Source organism: Aegilops tauschii, chromosome 3 (genome assembly GCF_002575655.3).
Source record: "Aegilops tauschii subsp. strangulata cultivar AL8/78 chromosome 3, Aet v6.0, whole genome shotgun sequence".
In the NCBI taxonomy this organism is placed as follows: domain Eukaryota; kingdom Viridiplantae; phylum Streptophyta; class Magnoliopsida; order Poales; family Poaceae; genus Aegilops; species Aegilops tauschii.
In genome coordinates, this window is record NC_053037.3 from 390,425,004 (window position 1) to 390,437,778 (window position 12,775).

Sequence of the window (12,775 nt, forward strand, 5' to 3'; positions counted from 1 at the left end):
ATGAACAATAAACGGTTATCATGAACAAGGAAATATAATAATAACCATTTTATTATTGCCTCTAGGGCATATTTCCAACACAATGCCCTCTCCTCCAGCTCATAAATCATGAAGCCGTGTCGGGCCATTAATCTTCTCCTCTAGCAAGCACCTGGGTGAAGATACTAAATCAAACACACACAAAAGTGCCAATGAAACACAGATTCTGCGGCACAAACTGAAGGTACGACAAACATTTGCTGCAGTAGTAGTTTAAACACATGCTGATTGCAACGGAGAATAGGATGGTTCTCATTATTCTCATTTAAGCCCAGTCATCTCATTCATGTCAAGGGTACTGTAAAACATGATTGTTAAAATTCAGAAACATCAACTATATAACCTCCTGACTATCACCAAAAAAAGAAGTGAATCCCTGCCACCGGAGATCTTGGCACAACAAAATCGAAGCCGCTCACATGGGCACGTTCCTTAATCTCCACATACATGTTGCACGCCTCAGGGTCTAGCTTACCAGAACTGAGCTCTTCGCATCCACTAAACACAATCTGATACAAATAGACCATTCTACCACGGAGCTCGGGGAGAAACATGGCGGCGGCTCCTCGCCCTTTCACAATGAGCATGTTTGAGCCAATCAAGAAGGCAAAAAGGAAATGAACAAAACAATTGCAACTGTAGAAATCAGGATGCTCCCTGCAAATAACATATCTCAAGAACCCATAAAAAATGAAACTGCAGTCCATAGGGCAGGCTGCGAAGTATGTGTGGCAGCAAACAAGAACTGCATGATCAGATCATCCTCGTTGGCCGGCATGATGTCCTAGTCACATAGCAGTGGTGCTACTAATTAAATTGATAACTGTGATGCTTTTATCTAAATCTGAAGACAACAAATGGTGTCATGAGACCGAGTTTAACTATGTGTGGAGGCAAACAAATATGGTTTTAGAATGGCTACAGCCAAAACTACTTTTGTATTGACTAACAATAAAAAATAATTAGAATAATAACGTGAGAATGAGGTTAGTAGAATCATGTCTTGGAAATTATGCATTTTTTGTATTTTCTGCCTTTCGTGTCAATGTCAAACAGCATACACTTCGTACAATACACTAACTGGTAATTGTCAGACAAACAGGAAAATGACACCACTGAATATGACCTAAACATGAAAAGGTTAACTCATGGAAATTTAACAGACTATCTACAAGAAGCAATGTTCTCTTTCCATCTTTTGTATCTCCGTCAAGCAAGCCATGAGTAACAAAGATGACAAGTTGGAACAGTACATGAGCATCTGAATATTTCAGAACTAAGTCTTAGGGGTTCAGGGATGTGAAACTGCGCACACGCGCACGCACAAACAGAGTGAGCGAGTGAGTGCCTGGTTGACTCTCGGAGAGAGAGAGAGAGAGAGAGAGAGATGGGGATCGTACCGAATCCAAAGCAACAGGAGCCAAGCTGCGAGAAATCCATCGACGGTGGCTCAGATCCCGCGCCAACCCGACCAGCCCCTCGAACGGAATGCATCACGGGCCCTGCCTCTCGGTCCACAGCCCGCGCCGCCGCGGATGTCCCGAGCCCCGTGGAGTGCGCCGCCGGCCACGAGCGCCGCGACGGCGGTGGTCCTGCTCATGGAGTCGTCCATGGCCGCCCGGAACGCGAAGAGGAGGGAGGGGCTCGCGGCGCGTGGGGTGGGCGCGGGGGGGGGGGGAACGGGGGAAGGAAGGGGCGGCGTCACCAGGAGGCTAGGGTTCGTGGGAGGGGATCGGGGAAGAGAGCAGCGTGGGTGGGTGGGGGCGCGAGTGCGGGCGGAGGCAGCGGCTAGGGTTTCTCCACGGACGGGCTGCGTTTTATATGCCTGCGCATGAAATGACTAAAATGCCCTTGGCGGGGCACGGAATTTACAGGCGGTGGCATAGCGATTTAAAGGCGACGTGGAGGCAACGGTCATGATTACGAGTCTAGAAGGGTTTATATGTTCAATTAGATGGGATGTGTGCTATAAAAAAAAGGACACGAAAGAGATTCGACACAGAGGGGATATTCGGATGGATTTCTTAGAAAGAAAGACCCCATAATGAGAAGGTACGGCAAGACTAATTAACTGAAGTCAAAGATTTCTTCATAAAAAATTACATGCAAAGACCACGTAATGGGAAGGCCCGCATGGATAGGCTACAACACACATGCAGTGTGCATATGCCCTACCCATAGCGGTATGTTTTTTTTATCATATGTATGTTTTTTTACTAATTCTAAAACATATTAAGTGATACTAATTATTCGATTGATTATTTTGAAACAACACCCAAACTTTTTACTAATTCTAAAATAATTAGAGATTAAGTGATACTAATTATTCGAGTGATTATTTTGAAACAACACCCAAATGAATTCTACAAAAAAATAAAAATTCGACCGGCGGAGATTTACTAATCATTTAAACGATGATAGGGAAGGGAGGTATTAATTGTTAGTTATTTTGTACCACAGGCACTTTTGTTATCTATATCTATATCTATACCACCTACTAATAAAAGGGCTATTGCTTCCTACCACCATAATTTCGTCCGCTTTTCGTCCGTCCACCTCGTTCATGTAGTTTCATATGGCTTGCCCGAGGTGGTACTATTTTTCTGCGCAGGTTCACGATGGTTCACTTTTTATTTATGGGCCACCAGCCGGCGTGTACGTCCGCCTAGGATAGGCTGCAACGAACACACGAACCAGCCCATCTAGAAAGGGTTCTCGTAAAAACGGAAGAAAGTAAAATAGTCCAAACAAGAGGACACAGGTTTCTTCACGATAAAATAGTCCCACCTCGGCTTTTTTCATTGAATTCCACCAGTTCTTATAGTTCGCGTAAAATAGTCCCAACAAGTAGCTTGGGAATCAACAAAGATTGTGGGGGCATACCATGCATGTTAAGGAGGGAACGAAGGAATCACATCAAAATGGCAAGCTCCTTGCTTAATTAAGTAAGAGGTGGGATTAGAAACCAAGGAATAACATGCATGGCATGACCCGGTACTCTGAATGAGAGAATAAGGAATTGTGGGCAAGAATCACGAAGGAGAAAAATCTATGTGCGATGGCCAACTAGGCCATGCATGACCCGGTACTCTGAATAAGAGAATTAAGGAATGGTCGCCGGCAACACAGTGGGCGGTGGCATCATGAAGCCCTTCTGAGAGCATTTCCAGCCGTTCGGCCCCCGAGGGCGCCGTCCAGAAACGGCCCGATAACTGCGGTGTGTTTCATTCATCACATAAATCAAATAATTCACTACAAATTATATCGTTTAACAAATAAAAACTCAAGTTTCATCTCCATTCCCGGCCTCGCCCTTAAGTCTCCATAGGTGCTTCACCAGATCGTGTTGCAGTTCTTCATGCACCTGTGGGTCTCGGATCTCCTGACGCATATTGAGGTAGTCAGTCCAGTTTGCCGGTAGTTGGTGATCAACTTGGGCAAGAGGACCCTGCAAGTAATATGGTTCAGTGTCAAACACTGGCTCTTCCTGCTCGCTCTCAATGATCATGTTGTGCAAGATGACACAGCAAGTCATGATCTCCCACATTTGATCTTTCGACGAGGTCTGAGCAGGGTACCGGACAACAGCAAATCGAGATTGGAGCACACCAAATGCCCGCTCGACATCCTTCCTGCAAGCCTCCTCAATCTTCGCAAACCAGGCGTTCTTGCCTCCTGGCACAGGGTTTGAGATGGTCTTCACAAATGTCGACCATCTCGGATAGATGCCATCAGCTAGATAGTACCCCTTGTTGTACTGCCGCCCATTGACCTCGAAGTTCACCGAAGGAGAACGACCTTCGACAAGCTTGGCAAAGATTGGGGAGCACTGCAGGACGTTGATGTCATTGTGAGTTCCTGGCATCCCAAAGAAAGAGTGCCAAATCCAGAGGTCCTGTGTGGCCACTGCCTCAAGCACCACACTGCAACCGCCTTTGGCGCCTTTGTACAACCCCTGCCAAGCAAATGGACAGTTCTTCCATTTTCAATGCATGTAGTCGATGCTTCCAAGCATCCCAGGAAATCCTCTTGCTTCATTCTGTGCTAGGATCCGAGCAGTGTCTTCCGCATTGGGTGTTCGCAAGTACTGCGGTCCAAACACTGCCACCACTGCCCTGCAGAACTTGTAGAAACACTCAATGGTGGTGGACTCGGCCATGCGCCCATAGTCGTCTAGTGAATCACCGGGAGCTCCGTATGCAAGCATCCTCATCGTTGTCGTGCACTTCTGGATCGAGGTGAATCCAAGTGTGCCGGTGCAATCCTTCTTGCACTTGAAGTAGCTGTCGAACTCCCGGATGGAATTCATAATCCGGAGGAAAAGCTTTCGGCTCATCCTATAACGGCGCCGAAATGTTTTCTCACCGTGCAATGGAGCGTCGGCGAAGTAGTCCGAGTAGAGCATGCAGTAGCCTTCCAGACGATGCCGGTTCTTTGCTTTCACCCGCCCAAGCGCCGAGCCACCTCGCCGCGGCTTCTCACTGCTCGCGAGCAGGTCGGCGAGGGCGGCGAGCACCATGAGATGCTCCTGCTCCTGGACGTCGACTTCGGCTTCCTCATCCAGCAACGCCGCGAGCGCCTCCTCATCTTCGGAGTCCATCGCCGGGCCGGGCAATTCACCGAACACCTTGTGGGCGAGGTGGGCACAAGCCTGCCGGCGTACAGGCCCTACGCGGCCGGAGCGCCGGAAAAGGTGCAGGGGCAGCGGCGAAGAGGCTGCCTCGGCAACACTCCTTCTTTTTCTAGGCTGGAGATGGTCTACCTAGCCGCGGCGGGCGGTGTGAAGGAAATATGCCATAGAGGCAATAATAAAGTTATTATTTATTTCCTTATATCATGATAAATGTTTATTATTCATGCTAGAATTGTATTAACCGGAAACATAATACATGTGTGAATACATAGACAAACAGAGTGTCACTAGTATGCCTCTACTTGACTAGCTCGTTGATCAAAGATGGTTATGTTTCCTAGCCATAGACATGAGTTGTCATTTGATTAACGGGGTCACATCATTAGGAGATGTGATTGACTTGACCCATTCCGTTAGCTTAGCACTCGATCGTTTAGTATGTTGCTATTGCTTTCTTCATGACTTATACATGTTCCTATGACTATGAGATTATGCAACTCCCGTTTACCGGAGGAACACTTTGTGTGCTACCAAACGTCACAACGTAACTGGGTGATTATAAAGGTGCTCTACAAGTGTCTCCGAAGGTACTTGTTGGGTTGGCGTATTTCGAGATTAGGATTTGTCACTCCGATTGTCGGAGAGGTATCTCTGGGCCCTCTCGGTAATGCACATCACTTAAGCCTTGCAAGCATTGCAACTAATGAGTTTGTTGCGAGATGATGTATTACGGAACGAGTAAAGAGACTTGCCGGTAACGAGATTGAACTAGGTATTAAGATACCGACGATCGAATCTCGGGCAAGTAACATACCGATGACAAAGGGAACAACGTATGTTGTTATGCGGTCTGACCGATAAAGATCTTCGTAGAATATGTGGGAGCCAATATGAGCATCCAGGTTCCGCTATTGGTTATTGACCGGAGACGTGTCTCGGTCATGTCTACATAGTTCTCGAACCCGTAGGGTCCGCACGTTTAAAGTTAGATGACGGTTATATTATGAGTTTATGTGTTTTGATGTACCGAAGGAGTTCGGAGTCCCGGATGAGATCAGGGACATGACGAGGAGTCTCGAAATGGTCGAGACGTAAAGATCGATATATTGGACGACTATATTTGGACATCGGAAAGGTTCCGAGTGATTCGGGTATTTTTCGGAGTACTGGAGAGTTACGGAAATTCGTATTGGGCCTTAATGGGCCATACGGGAAAGGAGAGAAAGGCCCCAAAGGGCGGCCGCACCCCTCCCCATGGACTAGTCCGAATTGGACTAGGGAGGGGGGGCGCCCCCTTCCTTCCTTCTCCTTCTCCCTTCCCTTCTCCTACTCCAACAAGGAAAGGAGGAGTCCTACTCCCGGTGGGAGTAGGACTCCCCCCTTGGCGCGCCCTCCTCCTAGGCCGGCCGCCTTCCCCCTTGCTCCTTTATATACGGGGGCAGGGGGCACCCCATAGACACAACAATTGATCTATTGATCTCTTGGTCGTGTGCGGTGCCCCCTCCACCATATTACACCTCGATAATATCGTAGCGGTGCTTAGGCGAAGCCCTGCGTCGGTAGAACATCATCATCGTCATCACGTCGTCGTGCTGACGAAACTCTCCCTCAACACTCGGCTGGATCGGAGTTCGAGGGACGTCATCGAGCTGAACGTGTGCTGAACTCGGAGGTGCCTTGCGTTCGGTACTTGATCGGTCGGATCGTGAAGACGTACGACTACATCAACCACGTTGTGTTAACGCTTCCGCTTTCGGTCTACGAGGGTACGTGGACAACACTCTCCCCTCTCGTTGCTATGCATCACCATGATCTTGCGTGTGCATAATTTTTTTTGAAATTACTACGTTCCTCAACACGGTGGTCGGCGCCGGGATCGGCAGGGTGGCGCAGGGTGGCGGCCGAGCGCGGGGGGCAGGAGGGCGTATCTGGGCGGGTGGATTGACTTTTCGCCTGTCAATGTGGCCCCAGGAACACTTTTCGCTTGCGCCGGAGCCCCCGAGCGCCCCCCCAGTGCGCCGGATTCGACCTGTGAGCGCCGGGCGCAAAAACGGCCCGAGCCGGCGGAATTCGGCGTCCTGGGGGTGCGACTGGGCCGTTTTTTCGGCGCCGGCGCAAATAAATTGTCTGAGGAGACCTTCCTGGGGGCGCGGCTGGAGATGCTCTAAGCACATTTGTATGTGCATATAACACACGTACCTATTTTTATTTTCTTCAAAAGATTAATTTTCGAGTTTGATCGTACACACGGCCATTAGTATGACATCTGATAATAATGCAAGTCTCATTACGTGTTGTATATTTTTTCTTTGATAAATTACATAGCTTTCGAAGTGCGCATATGACAACAAAGCTAGCTTAGATTGGATTTAATTATTATTGTATTCAAGCTTCAGTGTGGAGCTTTAGCACTTAACTTCCTGCCATGCTTGTAGAGGTAGAAAGCCCATTTTGCTTCATATGCCTAAGAGTTACTTAAGAATTTGGTGCAACTTAAGCATATAATATTTTTTTTTCTACCGCTTCTTGTCATGGGACAAATTGAGTCGGAGGCGACGGCGAAGGAGGCGAGGCGATGTATGATCCACGCCGCCAAGGTTCGGCAGTCATGACCGAAGTGACGGAACCATCTTTTGAGGAAATTCGGAAGTATTCATGGGAGGAGAAAAAAGGAGGGGTGTTCCCAATCCCGGCCCAAGCGGCAAGTTGATGATTTACTTTGTGCAACAATGAAGGGAGGTACTAAATGTTTATAATTCAAATTTTATTTATTTGATACCCGTTGCAACGCACGAGCCCTTTTGCTAGTAATGATAATAATAATAATAATTAATAATTATTAATAATAATTAATAACTATAATTAATTTAATTTATAATTTATAATATATATAATAATAAAGCACGGGTTAAGTTTGCTGGGTTCACCGTCGCGTCGCTTTTGCAAAAGAGTCCCTGCGGTTTTCAAAATTCAACCCGCGGTCCTTTTAAAGTGAGAAAACCTTTCGAGGGGGGCAACTTGTATACGATCGGGCCTTCGGAAGCGATCATACGATCCATACATCTGAGCCACCCAATGGCCATCCTGGGGTACTGGTCGAGCAAGGAGCAGAGGCGTTACACAGTTTGCACAAAACACCTCGACGTACCAAAATATAGCAGCCCGAGGTCCTATTCACCCCACGATTCAATAGTCAATCACCAAAAGTAATCCATTCTCCGCACGAGCAGCCGGAGTGCTTCGCCGTGAGTCGTCCCGACACAAGCCGCCGACCTCGCTGGATCAACCATCCCTAGCCGCACAGCCTCCTAGATCCGACCATCCCAATCCTTCATGACACTAGATCTGGTGGTTCCGAAGCACGTCGCCTCCGTCTCCGCCCACCACGAGAGCCACCGTCGCCCTCCCGTGCAACCCAGCAGATGGCTCATCAAGGTCCGGCCACCCGCCTCCGTTGGCTACGGCGACCCGGTACCCTTGGCCGCGGATCTGGCCACATCTCAGTTGTTCCCCTTTTGCCAGATCGATTTCTCTAGCGGATGGCGTGGTTCTTGTACTAATTCCTGGCTCGATGTGTGGTGCAGATGGTCCTCTCGTCCCATCCTATGTTTCTGTCGTCCACTAATCTTATGCAAGCAACCTTCTTTGCTTGCACATCTAATCAACTCCTATGATGTACATGTATTCATCAATTCGTAAGCCAATCTTTTTTCTGGTGCATTTGATCTTCCGAAAGTTTTTTTAGGGGCTGTATTTCTTCTTCCAAACCTGTCCAAGATGTTGTTATTGAGGCAGAGAACACACTGATGATGTTATTTATTGTACGCAAAGAAGATGTTTTTTGTGCTAGATGTTGCTGCTGTGTAATTCATTTTTCAGACTTTGAAAACAAGCATGTTTAAAAAGAGTTTTGAGATAAATATTTTTCAAGTTTGTGTTCTTGATAATCAGTATATTGGAATATATGGCACAACCGGAGATATTCCAATATCAGTAATGTCTACAGCCAGGGGATCAGTTTTTGATTTCCTTTTTTATATATTTTCTACATCACCAAAACTATTCGTTTCATGCATATACAATACTTCACACAATCCATTATGTGCAATAGTACCAGGTACAAAATCAAAGCAGAGAGCTGCTAAGTGCAATATTACTGGAGCTCAGGGGGCTGAATGTATAATTTGGCATCCAAACCCACCTCACCCATCTGTACCATACGATCACCATCTGATGGCCCAAGTGTCTGATCGCATGATCGCATCTGAAGCCCCAATCTCATTCTAGTCTCCCCCTCTTTCGAGGCCAGATCCGGCCCGCCCAGGCCCGAGTGCTGTAGCCGCCCGTAAGCCGCCACCACCAGCGCCCGACCCCGAGCTCCTCCTCCCGTGCGCCTCCTCCCCTGCCTCCCTAGCGCGTCGTCCGGCGACCGGCGCCGTCGTCGGCGACCACCCAGGTCACGCCGCCGCTCCCCTGCCTTCTCTCTTTCCCCTCTCTCTCTCTCTAATCTCCTTTTATCTCCTTCTCTCCAGGAGCTCAGCGCCAGGGCCATGGATGCCCAGTCCTCGAGCTCGAGGTTCGAACGCCGCCACGTGACCTCCACCGGCCAGATCCGGCGCCTCCCTCCGGGATCTGCGCGCCCTCCACCTCCTCTACCCGATCCGGGGCCGCCCAACCCGCCATGACCTCCACCATGGAGCTCCTGTAGCTCGTCCCCTGCCTCCTGTTCCTGTGCTCGAGGGAGACGCGCCTCCAGCGCAGTGAGCACAAGGCCCAGCCGTGCCAAGGCCTACCCCGACCACCTCTGCGTCCAGCCGGCATACCCTACGTGATGCTCGACCCGGTGCGCCAGCCGCCAACCGACGCCAGATCGCAGCACCCTTCACCACCGTTCCACCTCAGCTCCTCCTCTCATCCGTGCCCCCGAGCTCCTCGCTATGCGCCGCCCTGGAGGGCACGCGCTCGCCAGCCGGTCGTCGTTGCACTCGCAGGCGACCTCGCCGTCCCCTCTGCACTGCCCTCCACCTCAACTGATGATTTAGCTGGTTATAGCTTGTGGATGTTCTCTGTTGTTTTTTGCACACAAGGTGTTTGTGTGTTTGTCCGAGCCAATGTTCATGAGCTTTATCTTTGCTGTGAGTACTGCATCTTTCTGTCCATCTGATTGTTCCATGTTATACTATCTGTTGAAGAAAATAGATCTGTATTGTTTATCTTGATTTTTCTGATTGTAGATAAATGACATGGCTGAGAAAGTCCCTTCAATGAAAGGAGGAGTATAGTCTTGGCCATGGCTGGGAAGGAAGGAGAACATGTAAATTGAGGATTTTTCAGAGAGATCGGGACTGCTTGATTTATCAGTGGACTGGTGTGCTGGTTGATTAGGATCTTTCAGAGAGATCATGGTTGCTTGATTAATCAGAGAGAAACTGGATCAGTACTTGGGAGTTGGGACTGGTGTGCTACGGTTGCTTGATTAATCAGAGAGAAACTTATCATAATTTATGATTTCCTTTTCTTGATTTGGAGCAAGTGTCTTTGCTGGAGTCAGCGTCCTTGTGGTTGATCTCATATACATGAGGTATGGTATTTCTATCCTTAAAAGTATGTAACAAATCCACAATTCATTTTGAGTTATTCCTGTGTTTTTTTGGGATCAGGATTACCCGAGTCAGCTCCTTGTGGTTGATCTCATATACATGAGGTATGGTATTTCTATCTTTAAAAGTATGTAATAAATCCACAATTCATTTTGAGTTATTCATGTGTTTCTTCGGATCAGGATTATCCAATTATTAAAGCACATACATTGGAGTTGAAATATAGGCGGGTTGTGTACACGGGGTACATGTACGTGATGTAAACAAAACCTATATAACTCAGGTACGCCATACATCTAGCTTAATTTTTGCATGGGCGACAATTTGAAAAGCTTACTGCAGATCCGCCAAAGATAGATTATACACAATATTAAAAATCATCTTGAGAAATCTTGTAAGTTTGTAAAACTTAAAATACACACCTCTCTTTACAGGTTCACAATTTCGAATTCTATCTGTCATATTGTTTTTTCTAATACAGCGGCATCTCTACTACCCTCCTGTAAAGCGATTGGCCATTGTTAGGATAAAAATAGCAACTACACACGTATTTAATCAATCTTTTGGCCTATATCCTTCGGTATTATTATTGCCAATTTGAGGGGGAAAAGGCAAAACATGTAAAGCTTTATAAGTTTTATATCCTACCCTAATCCCAAATCTTTATGTTGTTCTTTATGCAAGACTCCATAGCACCCCGGCCTTGATCACAAATGAGTCGCTGGCTGCCATAGCACTATCAGTTCCCTGTGGTGATCGTCGTTTATATTGGTTTGTGGCGCAGGGAATCGGTACTACAAGAGAGCTTCAAGCTGACGGCCAATAGATATGGAAGACATGACTTGATGGAGAAATCAGGTGCATATGAACAACATATTGTCTTCCAATTTTTTTCATCATTCAGTAGGACAATTTCCTAATTCTGTATGAAAAGGTTATTAGTATGGATATATATTTATCGAATTTAATTAGCATATATGAGGTTCTTTGTTCAGCCCCCCTTTTGCTCATGACTACATAATTATTCGGACTTGTATTCTAGATAGATGCTTTTCTATGAACCTCATAAAAAATGTAATATGCCTTAGATCCTAATTGACTATTTATACATCGGATAATTTCAGCTTGCTGTGTCCCAAGATACCTATTTTTTTTAACCAAAAACAGGTGAAGTCCTAACAATCTATACTCCTGCATTGTATCTTCAAATGTATATTGCTTCTGTAGGATTCGAACAGATGGTAGTTTGCAGACTGATGAGTTGGTTCCAGTAACATCACATGTCAAGGATACCTCTCTCCACTTAACAATCAATTTTTTTTAATGATGATGTTCAGAGAAGTGCGTTTAATTTCTGTCGCAGTGGGATGTTGTGATTAGTTCAGTTTTGCTTGATCTATTTCGAGTTAATTCCTTTTTGTGATGTGGTGTTAGGGAACATACATTCTGCTCTCTTGTTCTTCAGCTTGGGGTGTCGGCAGCTACCTATTACTACTAGGGAGTCTTATTTCGGACGGAAAGAAAATCCAATATTGGTTTTTATCCATTTGTATGCCTGCGTTAGCCTTATGAAGCACAAAGGATGTCCCAGTGATCAGTCACGGATGATACTTGGTGTATTCTTACTAGGCTAATGGGCAAATACTCGAATAACTGAATCACCTGCAATCTTTCTTTTATTGTAACGGCGGTGTTATATCTGCAACAACAGTTTGTAATTTTTTATCTATAATTGTGAATATACATCTTGGTAGCTATAATTGATCAATCACGGATGATACTTGGTGTTTCCTTATACTAGGCTAATGGGAAAAATACTCGAATAACTGAATCACCTGTCAACAACAGTTTTTAAAATTTTCTGTATAATTGTGAATATACATCTTGGTAGCTATAAATTATACCCTCTGTTTGGTGTTGGTAAGAACATATGCTGAGCTTGTTTTATGCTCTTGTTCAAGACATCTCGGATCTGTTAAACCATGAAGTCTCTTCTTTCACTGTGGAAATATGGGCGGCTGAGCGCCTGTGCTTCTTTGCCAATCGGTTGGATGCCTTGAGAAGGGTCAAATAGGGTGGACGATTGATTTGGAATTTGGTTTTGTTAACGTCAACAGGAGGAGGAATGGAGGAGAAGCCAAGCCAAGGAGAGGACGAAGATTTGAGCCTAGGACACTGGGTGTCGATAACGGTAAGGTGTGTCATCTCGCGACCAAGCACATTGTGTTGGGATTGATCACGTTATTAGGTTGGGCATATGATATATATTTTCTACAATACGCTTCTTCGCGTAATTCTATGCTTTCAATTTGAATTCAATAAGAAGATATATATATATACGGGGATCGAACCCAGTACATTCCTTTTCATCGCAAAGGCTGCATCCAGCTGCTCTACTCCACAATTGCGTGCAGATTGAGGATTTGGTACATAAGGAAATAGTCGGACATCGTCTGCCCCGGCTGGGCCTATCTGGAGCCCCTGGTGGGCCTATGCGCGCACA

At 46.5% G+C, this 12,775-nt stretch overlaps 2 long non-coding RNA genes across 4 annotated transcripts; one reads left to right on the top strand and one right to left on the bottom strand.

The window, feature by feature from the left end:
- Positions 1-267: 267 nt before the first annotated feature.
- Positions 268-1,809, bottom strand: LOC120976779 (uncharacterized). The gene is made up of 2 exons (XR_006672273.2): positions 1,440-1,809; positions 268-823 (listed from the first exon to the last, which is right to left on the bottom strand). It is a non-coding gene; the product is annotated as an uncharacterized lncRNA (long non-coding RNA).
- Positions 1,810-8,937: 7,128 nt separating this feature from the next.
- LOC109785229 (uncharacterized) lies at positions 8,938-12,040 on the top strand. Of its 3 annotated transcripts, XR_006672275.2 has the most exons (7): positions 8,938-9,128; positions 9,205-9,807; positions 9,907-10,253; positions 10,333-10,376; positions 10,455-10,555; positions 11,057-11,130; positions 11,707-12,040. It is a non-coding gene; the product is annotated as an uncharacterized lncRNA (long non-coding RNA). The 3 variants fall into 3 exon arrangements; XR_002238072.4 differs by having other exon boundaries at positions 8,947-9,807; XR_002238074.4 differs by having other exon boundaries at positions 8,980-9,807; positions 11,500-12,040.
- The last annotated feature ends 735 nt before the right edge of the window (positions 12,041-12,775 follow it).